Source organism: Peromyscus maniculatus, chromosome 16, assembly GCF_049852395.1.
Source record: "Peromyscus maniculatus bairdii isolate BWxNUB_F1_BW_parent chromosome 16, HU_Pman_BW_mat_3.1, whole genome shotgun sequence".
In the NCBI taxonomy this organism is placed as follows: Eukaryota; Metazoa; Chordata; class Mammalia; order Rodentia; family Cricetidae; genus Peromyscus; species Peromyscus maniculatus.
The window spans coordinates 45597012-45610011 of NC_134867.1; positions in this window are offsets into that span (position 1 = coordinate 45597012).

Below are 13000 nucleotides of genomic sequence, written 5' to 3' on the forward strand. Positions count from 1 at the left end.
GAGAAGACACAGACAACCAGAGGAATTCAAACCTAGACTTTCAGAGGAAAAATCAGCAACACAGGGAAAAAGGCAAAATGGCTGAGAAAATCAACAATATGAATGGAAAAGTCAGCTGCATGAAAGAAAAATCCAGAAAGAAAATTGAGATTGTGAAAGAAAAAATAACACACACACCAGAAATGTTATAAATAAAAATTCAATAAATCAAATGGAAAACATCATCAATAGACTCAGCTAAACAAAAGAAGGAATATCCAGATGAAATATGAACATGAAGAAATGATATATTAAAACATCAATCCAGGGGAAAAAAAGGAGTATGACCACAACACCCAATATCTATGGATGTGTGTGTGTGTGTGTGTGTGTGTGTGTGTGTGTGTGTGTGTGTGTGTGTTCATAGTCTAAGGCTTGCTGATGCCCATGGGTGTCCACCCCTTTCTGAGCAAATAGGGAGGAAGGGTGGATTGAGGAAGAGAGATGGGTGAAGGGACTGGGAGGAGAGGGGGAAGGGGAGGCTTTGGTATGGATATAAAACAAATAATGAAAAAAAAATCCAAGTCTAGAGAGATGGCTCAGTGGTTAAAAGCACTTGCTGCTCTTTCAGAGGACCCGAGTTCAGTTCCCAGCACCATGTCAGGGAGCTCACAACACAGGTGTTGAGTCTGAAACTCTAGCTCCAGGGTGTCTGACCTCTGGCCTCCTTGGGCACCTGCACTGATGTGCACATACCCACATACACACATAGGTGCACATAATTAAAATAATTAAAAAAAAATTTTAAAAAGACTCCATAGACTAGAAGAAACAGCTGAGATTAAAACTAAAGGGACAGAGAATCTATTCAATGAAACCATAGCATATATTTTTTTAATTTAGAGAAAGAAATGGACATCCAAACATAAGAGACATTTAGAATCTCAAGTAGAGATGAGCAGAGCATATCCTCTCTATGGTATTATAGTTTAAAAAAAAAGATCTCAACTATGTAAATTAGAAAACAATACTAAAAGTTGTAAGGGAAAAACACTACCTCACTGCAAAAGGCAAACATATCAAAATAACGTAAGATCTTTAATCAGAAGCCTTAAAGCTAAAAAGAGTTCCCTGATATATTTTGATCCCTGAAATTATTACTACCAGCCAAGATTATTATATTCATCATAGATATCTCCTAAATTTTATGGAGAAATAGGAACATTTCAAAGCAAGTATAAACCAAGGGAGTTCATGGACACCATTCCTGCATTGTGCAAGATACTTAAAGAACTGCTACACAGAGGAGAAAGCACAACAGACTCCATCATGAGAACCTAGGAAAAGTACATTTCATGAGAGATGTGCACAGAGTGGATAGGGAGGAGTACATCATGTCCAGGACAGCAAACTAGAAAGCTCCCAATACTACTAGGGAGTGGAAGACAAGTACCAGCAATCCAACCAATCAGAACAACACCCAGCAAAACCACATGACACAGCAAGCCTTTCTTGACAATAGCTTTAGGTGCAAATAGTCTCAACTCATCAATCAAAAGGCACAGATTTACTGACTGGATTGAAAAAAATCCAACTATTGTCTCCAAGAAACATACTTCACAGGTTAAAAAATCATAAACTGAAAGTCAAAGGATGGAAGTTCCACAACTAAGTAAATAAATAGATGCCCCCCAAAACTTTAGATAGCTCTTTTCATATCTGATAGACTCTAAACAAAACCTTGTCAAAAGAGTTGAAGAAAACCACTACATATTAATAAGGAGGCAAATGAATCAGGAAGCTATAACAACGAATCAGGAAGCAGTAACAATTGTAAATTCACACATACACATTCTGAATGTTGGGCTCCCAAATTCATAAAATAAACACTAATGAGCATAAAAGATCACAAAGGTACTAGTACAAAAATTCAGCAGGTGACTTATATCCCATTCTCATGTCTAGATAGGTCATCCAAACTATCTTCAATAAAGAAACTTCAGAGTTAAACTACACTAGAGAACCAACAGACTCAATAGCTATCTAAAGAATATTCTACTCAACAAACACAAGATACAAACTCTTCTCAGAAGCTCATGGAACATTCTTTAAAATATATCACATTCAAGTCCATGAAGCAAGTCTTAACAAATACAAAAGAACAGGAATGTCTTAATGCCTTATTAGATCATATTAGAATAAAACTAGAAATCAGAAACAAGAGAAACTTTACACATGACACAAATGCTAAAGATGGAACAATGTATCATATCTTTTTTCTTTTCTTCTTTTTTACTTTTTATTTTTTAGAAAAGAGTTTTAGGTGTCCAGTCTGGCCTCACACTTACTATGTAGCCCAAGATGGCCCTAAACTACCCATCCCCTGCTCCTAAGCACTGAGAATACAGATGTATGCTATCACACCCAACTTGAACAATACATTATTGAATGACTAATGGATCATTATGAAATTGTGGGTGAAATTTTAAAATTCCTAGAATCAAATGAAATGAAAGTACAATTTACAAAAGTCATTGAGGAATAGCTAACATGGTTCTAAGAACAAAGTTTATAGCTAAGTGCCTGCACTGAAAACTCAAAATATCTCAAATAAATGACTTAATGATGTACCCAGCGGTCTTCAAAAACAAGAACAGGGATATAATTTTTTTTAAAAAAGATGATGTCTACTAAGGAGTAAGTTGTTTGTCTCACCAAAGTTACAAAATGCTATCTAATCCTGGGCACACTCCAGTCTCATTTTGGAAGCTGTTTATGAAGAAAAAACAGAAAGCTCAAAACCAAAATGGAGTCTGTGAGAGCAGCTGCTTCAAAGAAGACAAGGAGCTGTGTCCTGGTGTGCTACAACACCCTACAGGAGATCAAGAGCAAGGCAGTACCTGAGCCTGCCATGGGGTTGAGAGTATGCCTTTGGGAAGGAAATAGACTCCGTAACTCTTCATTTATGCCTGTCTGCAAACAAAAGCATCTATCCAGAACAGCACTCTTGACATTCTGAAGAAAGCAGAAAAATATTAAATGATTAAATGGCACCAAATGATTTGTAGCCCACACTCAACTTTTTTTTTTTTTCTGTAGCCAAGGCTGTTGGAATGAACCACCAAGTGAAGTGTGTGGTGGTATTGTGTTCCCCAAAATATTGTGTACTCTAATAAACTTATCTGGGGTCAGAGAAGAGACAGCCACTAGATACAAAGGCTAGAAAATGGTGGCACTTACACCTTTAATCCTAGCATTCCAGAGATAGAAATCCCTCTGGATCTCTGTGAGCTCAAGGCCACATTGGAAAAAGCCAAGCATGGTGACACACGCCTTTAATCCCAGGGAGTGGTGGTAGAAAGCAGAAAGATATATAAGGCGTGAGGACCAGAAACTAGAGGCATTTGGCTGGTTAAGCATTTGGCTGGTTAAGCTTTCAGGCTTTTGAGCAGTAATTCAGCTGAGACCCATTCCAGATGAGGACTCAGAGGCCTCCAGTCTGAGGAGACAAGACCAGCTGAGGATCCAGCGAGGTGAGATAGCTGTGGCTTGTTCTATCTCTCTGATCTACCAGCATGGACCCCAATAACTCGCCTCAGTGTAGCAGGAATCTTAAAAGTTCTTATTAATAAAATCAAACCCGGAGCCAGGTATTGGGGTCAATGCTTGTTGATCAGAGAGACAGAACAAACCACAGCTATCTCACCTTGCCAATTCCTCAGCTGGTCCTGTTTCCTCCGACTGGAAGCTTCTGTGTCCTCATCCCAATGGCTCTCAGCTGAACTGCTGCTGGAAAGCCTGAAGCTTAACCAGCCACATGCTTAACCAGCCAAAATCTTAACCAGCCAAAAGCCTCTAGTTTCTGGTCGTCACACCTTATATATCTTTCTCTTTTCTATCACCACTCCCTGGGATTAAAGGCTGGCTTTCTGGGATTAAAGGCGTGTCACCATGCTTGGCTATTTCCAATGTGGCCTTGAACTCACAGAGATCCAGAGGGATTTCTATCTCTGGAATGCTAGGATTAAAGGTGTGAGTGCCACCATTTTCTAGCCTTTGTATCTAGTGGCTGTCTGTTCTCTGACCCCAGATAAATTTATTAGAGTACACAATATTTTGGTGAACACAATACCACCACACCTCAGGTTTGATTTTATTATTAAGAACTTTTAAGAATCCTGCTACAGAAGTGACAATTCAAAACAATTAAAAATTCTCCAACAGAACTTGCCTTTCTCTATCAAGTACTGTGGTTGTTTTTCACCAACCTTTGTGTAACGTGGATACACAGGTCGCCCACACACCTGACTCTCACCATGTCATCAATCCTGCCATCAGGTGGACGTGTAGCTAGGAAGGTTGTCTTCGTCACTGACATGCTGAAAATAAGTAATAAAGAGTTGATTGCTGCTTGATGGACTGTGTGACTTACTCCCTGATGTCAACATGGAACCTGGTCATTTGTGGACCCAGACAGTTGTGTTCCTATTGAAGAACACTAAAGAGAGTACAAGAATCAAGAATGAATGGGAACATTGCTGAAATAAAATAAAAAAAAAAAAAGAAAGAAAGAAAAAGAAAAAAGCCTAATTTTCAATGATATTTAGCAATCTAAGTATATGTTTGCTCTGGGTTGTCTATGACTAACCAAGCCAGTGATGAGCAAGCAAGCATTGAAGGAAGTATAAACACAAGACCATTTCAAATAAGTTACAATGTTGTGTTTACAATTTCAAATGAGTTACAATGATTTGTTTCCAAATTAAACTTCCAATTAAACATAGTAAAAGAAGCAGGGGTTTTGTTTTACTTACATTCCTCTCTCAAGACTCATGGAACAAGTGTCTATCTTCAGTGAAATAAAGAAATAGCCACACACCCCAAGAAAGCTGAATTTTCGAGAAGTTCTAAGGCCTTGGCTAAGTAAGTTGAGTAAGGAGGCTTGAGATCATATCATAGCTAGGTAAGGTGAGATTCCTGGATCTTCAGTTCAAGAGAAGAGGTCCAGGTACCAGAGAGTGGGGGAATGAAGACCTGCCTCTACAGAGGCCCAGCTCCACAACCCAAGAATGGCAGAGCCAGACTGCTTGAGGCTATCATCGGTGCTGCTAATTCCTTTCCCTTCAAATACATCTCCCCTTTATTTGGTGGTAAGAATAAATGAACTTTCAGGAAATTCCTTTAAGTTGAAAAGGACAACTTGTTTACAGGTACTTTCCGTTGCTGAGAAAGCAAGAATAAAAGAAACAGATGGCAGCAGGTGGGGGGCATTGTATCACGAGGCTCACCAAGAGAAGCAGGCTGCTGCTATGAAGACTTCCCAATAGTGACAACCAAGAAATGATGATGCTGAAGATGAACAGAGCGAGTAGAAAAGAGGAAGAAGAGAAGGAAGGAAAAATGGGGAAAGGACGGAAGGAAAGAAGGGAGAAAGGAAGAAAAGGAGAGAAAGATTTAAATAGTATGCAAGATAGAGCAAAAGTTACAATTAGTAAATTAAACTAAAAAGTTACAACTAGTAAATGCCTATAGTTGAAATACTGACTGGCTCTATTGACTGAACATCTAACAATGTTTATTATTATTCCAATAAAAGTATGGCTTTTCACACATCTGTGTTGATTTTAGATGACATTAATCTTTTATATATGAGATATTCTAGCAATGGCTCGCCTTAATTTCTTTCTTGGTTTTTTTTTTTTTTTTTTTTTTTTTGGTTTGTTTGTTTTTCGAGACAGGGTTTCTCTGTGTAGCTTTGCGCCTTTTCTGGAACTCGCTTTGGAGACCAGGCTGGCCTCGAACTCACAGAGATCCGCCTGCCTCTGTCTCCCGAGTGCTGGGATTAAAGGCGTGCACTACCACCGCCCGGCTAGCTCGCCTTAATTTCTATCAGCACGTCTCAATGGTTTTGTAGTATAAGTGTGAGTCACATGTATGTGGCTCCATCGAGAAGTCTCCTCTTGAGGTTGGGGAAGGATCCTTAAAAGAAATGTGAGTGATGTTTTCAGTTGACATTAGGCTTTGCTAGAATTTTTAATCGAGTATGCTTACTCTTCAGGGACAGGGTGACTTTTGAAAAGATCTACAGGACCAAGTTCTGCTAATGAGGATTCCTAAACATGGGATCAGCCAAAGACATAGACAAGGGAAGAAACAAAATCTGAGAAATCACAAAAATATAACTCAGGGAGAGACATTGCATGCATGATGGGAAATTTTTTTAAAGAAAATATCCTTGTTCTAAGAAACTTTGAAGATAATTATTTAGGGGTCAGACTTTGAGTCTTATATGGTTGGGCATCATATAAGCAAATGATTCTTGGGCATCTACTAGTTCACTGTTCTGGTTGCTGAGTACATTTTTAAAAAGCACCTGAATTTATCATGAGCTCAGGGACAGACAGAAGTGAACTGCTCCTAAGTGCTAGCCTAGAGTCATTACCTGAAGCAAGGACTAATCATGCCTGCCAGCTAAGAGCCAGAGCTCTGCAGACAGGAATCCCTTCCCCTTCTTTCCCCTTCTCTCTACAATTAACTGGCCAGTATCAATATCAATCCTTGTTAACCAACCAAGCACATGACCTGGAATGCATCACTTACAACCTAGCTGCTTTGGGCTCCGAGCAAGACGGGATTCTGCCTAGGGTTCAGAAGTGATGGCTTTCCTTCACAGTAGACCTATTTATGACCACATGCTATGCCGGATTCTGGACTAAGTCAGCACATCAGCACATGTCATTCCTATGATTTTTGTTATAGTAGGCTGGAGAGGAACATCTGAGGCTGCTTTTCTTGTGTGGGGGGAAGAGGCGTGGACAAGTGCAATGCGTCTGAGTGAAGGGTGGGAATGATGGAGCCTCACAAGCCAGGAGTTGGGTGGGAGTGAGGCAGAAGCCACAGCTGATGCTAAACTACAAGTCCTCACTTTCCACTCAGGACTAGGGTGTTATTGTAAAAAAAAAAAAAAAAAAAAAACGAATCAAAGCGAAACTGTCTCCCCAATTTTTAAAGTCAGGATTGTAATTCCTCTGATATCTTCACTTAACAGCCACGGAGCTTTAGGGAGATCTCTGGCAGGGACATCATGCCAAAGGGTATTTGAGGAAAGGAACCCTGCATCATCTCCCCAAGGGCTGAAATAACCCGAGAATGTGAGGATTTGCATCACTCTAGCTGCTATGCAAATCGGAGAGAAGCCTGCTGGGTACCCTTGTTTATTTTGGTAAATGTGTGGGCAGTGATGGGAAAGCGGCTGTTTAAAATGTATGTGAAACTTTCAGTTTCAAGTTGTTAAACTCTCCAAGAAGGAACTTAGATTCCCCAGGAATAAAATCAAACCTTACTTAAGAAATATGTAAGGCATGAACATATTTAAACTCTTTATTGAAAGTTTTATTTTATGCATGTAGGGTGTTTTGCCAGCACATGTGTGCCACATGTATGCCTGGTGCCCAGAGAAGCGAAAAGAGTGTATCTAATCCCCTGGAACCAGAGTTACAGGCAGTTGTGAGCCACCCTGTGTGTGCTGGGAATCGAGCCTGGATTCTCTGGGAAAGCAGTCAGTTCTCTTCACTGCTGAACCATCTCTCTGGCCCCATATTTAAATTCTTTAAGGTCAGGTTGCTGGCAGTTTGAACAAAGGATTGGGAACTTCTTCTCCAAATGTATAAGATAATGTATCTCACCGGAAGGGAGAATATGTGTGCTCCTACATAAAGCATGCTTGCATTCGAGTATCATAATCCTTGTCCTTCTAGGTCTGGCTATGGCTTCTGTTAATCTAATCTTGATGCTCCAACTAAACAGGAATTCAGGATATCGAATTTATCTGGGGTTTGCCTCCTGTCTCTGAGACTGCCCTCATTGTATCTGGGCTACTGATGTTTGGTCCTCAAGTTTTCCCTTGTCTCTAACACTGAACTCCCATTGGTTGAAATACTCAGGATTAATACAAATGTGCTTTTGACTCCCAACAGCTGCTTCCATTAAATTTAGCATCACATAATTGAATTATGTGAACTTTCAATATCAAGTTCTTATTAACACTAGTGGGTGTATTAGTTACTTTTCTGTGCTGTGATAAAATACCACGACATGCCAGACAGTGGTGGTGCAGGCCTTTAATCTTAGAACTTGGGAGGCAGAGCCAGGTGGATCTCTGTGAGTTGGAGGCCAGCCTGGTCTACAGAGTGAGTTCCAGGACAGCCAGGGCTACAAAGAGAAACCCTGCCTTTAAAAAAAAAAAAAAAAAAGAAAGAAAGAAAAATTAAAAACTACCATAAACAGAAGGAAATTTATAGAAGGAAGAATCTATTTGGGCTTACAGTTCCAGAGGGTTAAGTGTCTACCATGCCTGGAGCATGGTGGCTAGAGCAGAAGGCTTAAATCTTCAGATGAGAGAGAGAGCAATTGGAAATGATGGGAGTCTTTACACTCCCAAAGCTTGCCTCAGACCAGACATCCTCCAACAAAGCCACACCTCCTAAGTCTTCCCAAACAGCGCACCCGCTGAGGACTCGGTGTTCAAAGACTTGAGACGATGGGGCACATGCCTATCCAAAGCACCACGGTAGGGGAAAACAAACAGAAAAGAACAGATAATGCGCCTGTTTAAAGAAACAAAGGGGGCGGGAGAGATGGCTCAGCACTTGAGAGCACTAGCTTCTCTTCCAGAGGACTCATACTAGATTCCTGACAGCCACATGGTGGCTCAAACTGTCTGTAACTCCAATTCTAGGGCATTGGATGCGGTCTTTGGGCCCCCACAGATACCAAGCATACATGCGGTGCATAGACATACATGTCTATGAGGCCACCCACTCATACACATAAACTGCAATAACACATATTTTAATTAAAAAAAAACACATATGAAAAGAGATTGATTCAACCAGACCTACAGCTATTGTCAGGCTTCTGCACTTCAAACATCTGGCATTGACCATATGATGAGACGAACAAAGCTATGGGATAAAATAAAAATTCTCCAAGGAAATCCGAGTACATATGGAAATTTAGTGTGTGTACAATAGACGAGTCATATTAAATTGCCAAGGCAAAATGAGGGAGACTGTGTAGCCACTGGGAAAAAGATAAAATATGCATCTCACACCAAATGCAACAATCAAATCCGAGAAGATAAAAATCTGTACATAACCATTTAGTGTATACAACTACCAGAAGAAAATAAGGGTGAATCCCTCTTTAAGCTTCATATGGAAAGCCCCCCAAAAAATAAATAAATAAATGTAGAAAAAATTAAAAGACTGAAAACTGAAAATTAGGGTTCCATAAAACCAAAAAAAAAACATGTACAAAAATCTTTTGATAATTGACACATAAGGAAAAATACTTGTAACACATACCACAGGCAAAGGACTATAAGCTTTAATACTCAAAGAATTCATGAACTACCAGAGACCAAAGCAGCAAGGGCCTACACAGGCCTGCACCAGGTCTTCTGTATATATAGTGGGGTCTTTAGCCTAGCATTTTTATGGAACTCCATAGTATGAGAACAAGTAGGTCTCTGACTCTTGTGCCTGCTCTTGGGACTCTTTTCCTTATGTTGGGCTGCCTTGTCCAACTTTGATATGATGGTTTTTGCTTTATCTTATTATATTTTATTCTGTCATATTTGCTTGTTATCTCTTAGAAGTCTGTTCTTTTCTAATGAGAGATGAAAGGGAGTAAATCTGGTGAGGAGGAACCGGGAGGAGTAGAGGGAGGGGAAACTATAATCAGGATATATTGTATGAGAAAAGAATCTATTTTCAATAAAAGAAAAAATGAAAAAAGAATTCATGAACTATCGAAATAAGTGGAAAAATAAGAAAACATTATTATGCAAAGACAATTTCGATATATGTTAAAGTATGCATGACATTTAGTGCAATAAACACAAGCTAAAACTGCAACTTTTCTCACCTCTTTGAAGTACGAGAGCACTTTGTATTGGCAAGGCCAAAGACAAGCAGGTGTGCTCACTCATGGCTGGTGGAGACAGATGCAGGCTGGCACAGCCCCTTCTGAGGGGAATTTGGTAGTGACTAACAAAATGATTCACAGGCTCACCTTCAAAATGAGCAGTCCCACCTCTAGGAATCTCCTTTGAAGATACATTTCCAAAAATACATACTCAATTTATTCTTTGCAGTATTGGTGGGAAACAGCTCAGATATTCGTGACAGTCGGTGAATAAACTCTACCTCATACAGACATACCGTCAACAAAGCGCTATGCAGCTGTGAAAAAAACAATGATGAGTATTCTATGACGTATGCTGTGCTTAGTAGGATATAATGCTTGTGGAAAAGGGAAAAAGCTGAAGAAATTAACAAAATTTACATAAAATCTCTTTGCAACCGATGGAGACCGCTACAGATAACCGCAACCAATCAAAATGCAGAGTTGTGACGCCTATTCCTAATGGATATATCTTCAAAACACTCATGCTCCCAAGGCTCAGGTAACGCTGCTGAAGAGGGAGTAGTGGAAAAATTGTAAGACTCAGAGGATAAAGGAGTTTTCTTTTCTTTTCTTTTCTTTTTCTTTCTTTCTTTCTTTCTTTTTTTTTTTTTTTTAGGTTTTTCAAGACAGGGTTTCTCTGTGTCATTTTGGTGCCTGTCCTGGATCTCACTCTGTAGACCAGCGTGGCCTTGAACTCACAGAGATCCGCCTGGCTCTACCTCCCGAGTACTGGGATCAAAGGTGTGCGCCACCGCTGTCTAGCCTCAAGGAGTTTTCTGTGAGACTTTGTCTCCTAGTAATATCAGAAGCTACACTCATGAAGTCTCACCAACATGACCGCTCAAACACGAACTGAACAAGGATGACACCAATGGACACACCAAACTGGACAGAGAAAAGCCCACGAGGCTTCAACCTTACATAAATAACTACAGGCAGCTGAGGAAAGCTAGGGGTGGAAGAAGTGGTCTTCCCCAGTGCCAAAAGTCATCCCTGAAAACATACACACAAGTGACATTATGTGGACTCAGCAGGTTATATTTAGGAATATTTATGTATACATAAATATATATATACATGCATGCAATAATAATTAGTGAAAAAAGAGGTCATAAATTTGAAAGAGAGCAGGGCGGGGGATGTAGGAGAGTTTAGAGGGAGGAAAGGGAAAAATGCTTTAATTAGATTATAATCTCAAAAACTACTAAAGTAATGGAGGAACTATCAAAAAGATACAGGGATCACTTGAAGAAGTTATTTTATCCTGAATACGAGGGAGTTTAAACAAAATAATGTCAGAAATAGGCTGTTAAAAACATCCATGATTTTTGCCAGGCATGGTAGTGCATGCCTTAAGCCCAGCACTCTGGAGGCAGAGGCAAGCAGATCGCTGTGACTTGGAGGCCAGTCTGGTTCACATAAAAAGTTCCAGGTCAGCCAAGAGCACCATAGTGAGACCCTGTCTCAAATATATAAATCTAGATTTTTTTTTCTGAGTTAAATAACTACAAAAGGCAATAAATAAGAGGAGAAAGCTTTCCGTCACAACAGAGTTCCACTAAGCGATAATGAGGGTGAAAGCCAGTATCTTCAAATACTCCACAGCAATCATGACGTTAGGAAAGAATCATCGATGGAGGGTAAAATTAGAAGGGAGGATAGTCACGTGGTCTCAATAGGTATTCCCAACAAAAACTTGCCAGTTACAGGGAAAACACTTTACAGTCAAGAAATCTGGCTGACGTCACTTTAACCAAATGATCCAAGTCAATGTCAGTTGAGGCCGGACAAGTTAACACTGGGCGCGTCTTGCTATGAAACAGTAAGAAACTCACAACGTTACTTTGAGAGCAGTTTACAAAGGCACGACCCAAATTTCAAGAAGAAACCTTAGAGGAACCCAAATTTTAAAGACTTTTTTAAAAAAAAATCTGGCTGGGTGGTGGTGGCGCACGCCTTAAATCCCAGCACTCGGGAGGCAGAGCCAGGCGGATCTCTGTGAGTTCGAGGCCAGCCTGGTCTCCAAAGAGAGTTCCAGGAAAGGCGCAAAGCTACACAGAGAAACCCTGTCTCAAAAAACCAAAACCAAACCAAACAAACAAAAACCTGGCCAGTATTTTTTTTTTTAAGGGCCATGGATGACAGAGGAAGATAGAGGAAGCGTTCTGGACTTCAGCGACAGACACCGAGCAAGCAAAGCAGCCGGGATGAAGACGGAAGGAGGCCTTCGTGCTCCAGGTCATGCACTACAGGACTGGTCTTGGAAGAGACACGACAAGAGCGTGTCACCCTGGCTGAGACCCGGGAATTCAGCGGGGGAAGTGGTAAAATCGGCATCAAGCTTGTTGGCCACGAAGAGAATCGTGTCAATATTAATTTCCTGGTTTTGATCGCTGAAGTTATGTAAGACGTTAACATTTGAGAATCTGCTGCACTGTTTGGATGACTTCTTTATAGGGGTAAAACTCATCTAAAAATGAAAGTTTACATTTCTATTTTAAAAGACAGCAGCAAGGAAAAATGAATTATTGTTGAAAATCTAGCATAATATATGGGGCTGTTTAGTAAGCAAGAGAGTAATAGTGCGCATGGTGACGGGATGGGCTTTGAAACCATACAGATGTGGGCTCAACTCTGGCCTTGTGTAATCCAGACTACTTAATCTCTATAAGCCTCAGTTTCCTTGCCTGTGAAATGGGTGGTCATAATAACACCTACTTTATATGATTTATTATTACTGCCAATATTTATATCTATATGATGATTACTTCTAATATTCATAAGGAACTTATTATAAGCTTAGCCAACAGAATTTTTAGCAGTGGTTATTGTTATTGTGATGATTGGCCACATCAATGACTAGCTGACTCCTTGTAAACAAACTACCTACTGTGCACTGACAGGTCTCTTAAAAGCCAGAGAGGTACCCCATAAATTATGCTTCTAATATTATTGAGGTACATCCCTGTAACTAAATACCACACATGGGCATTTGAACTTACCAAACTCACAAACATCGATTATGTTTTTTAAAACCTGCTTTATAGGTCTC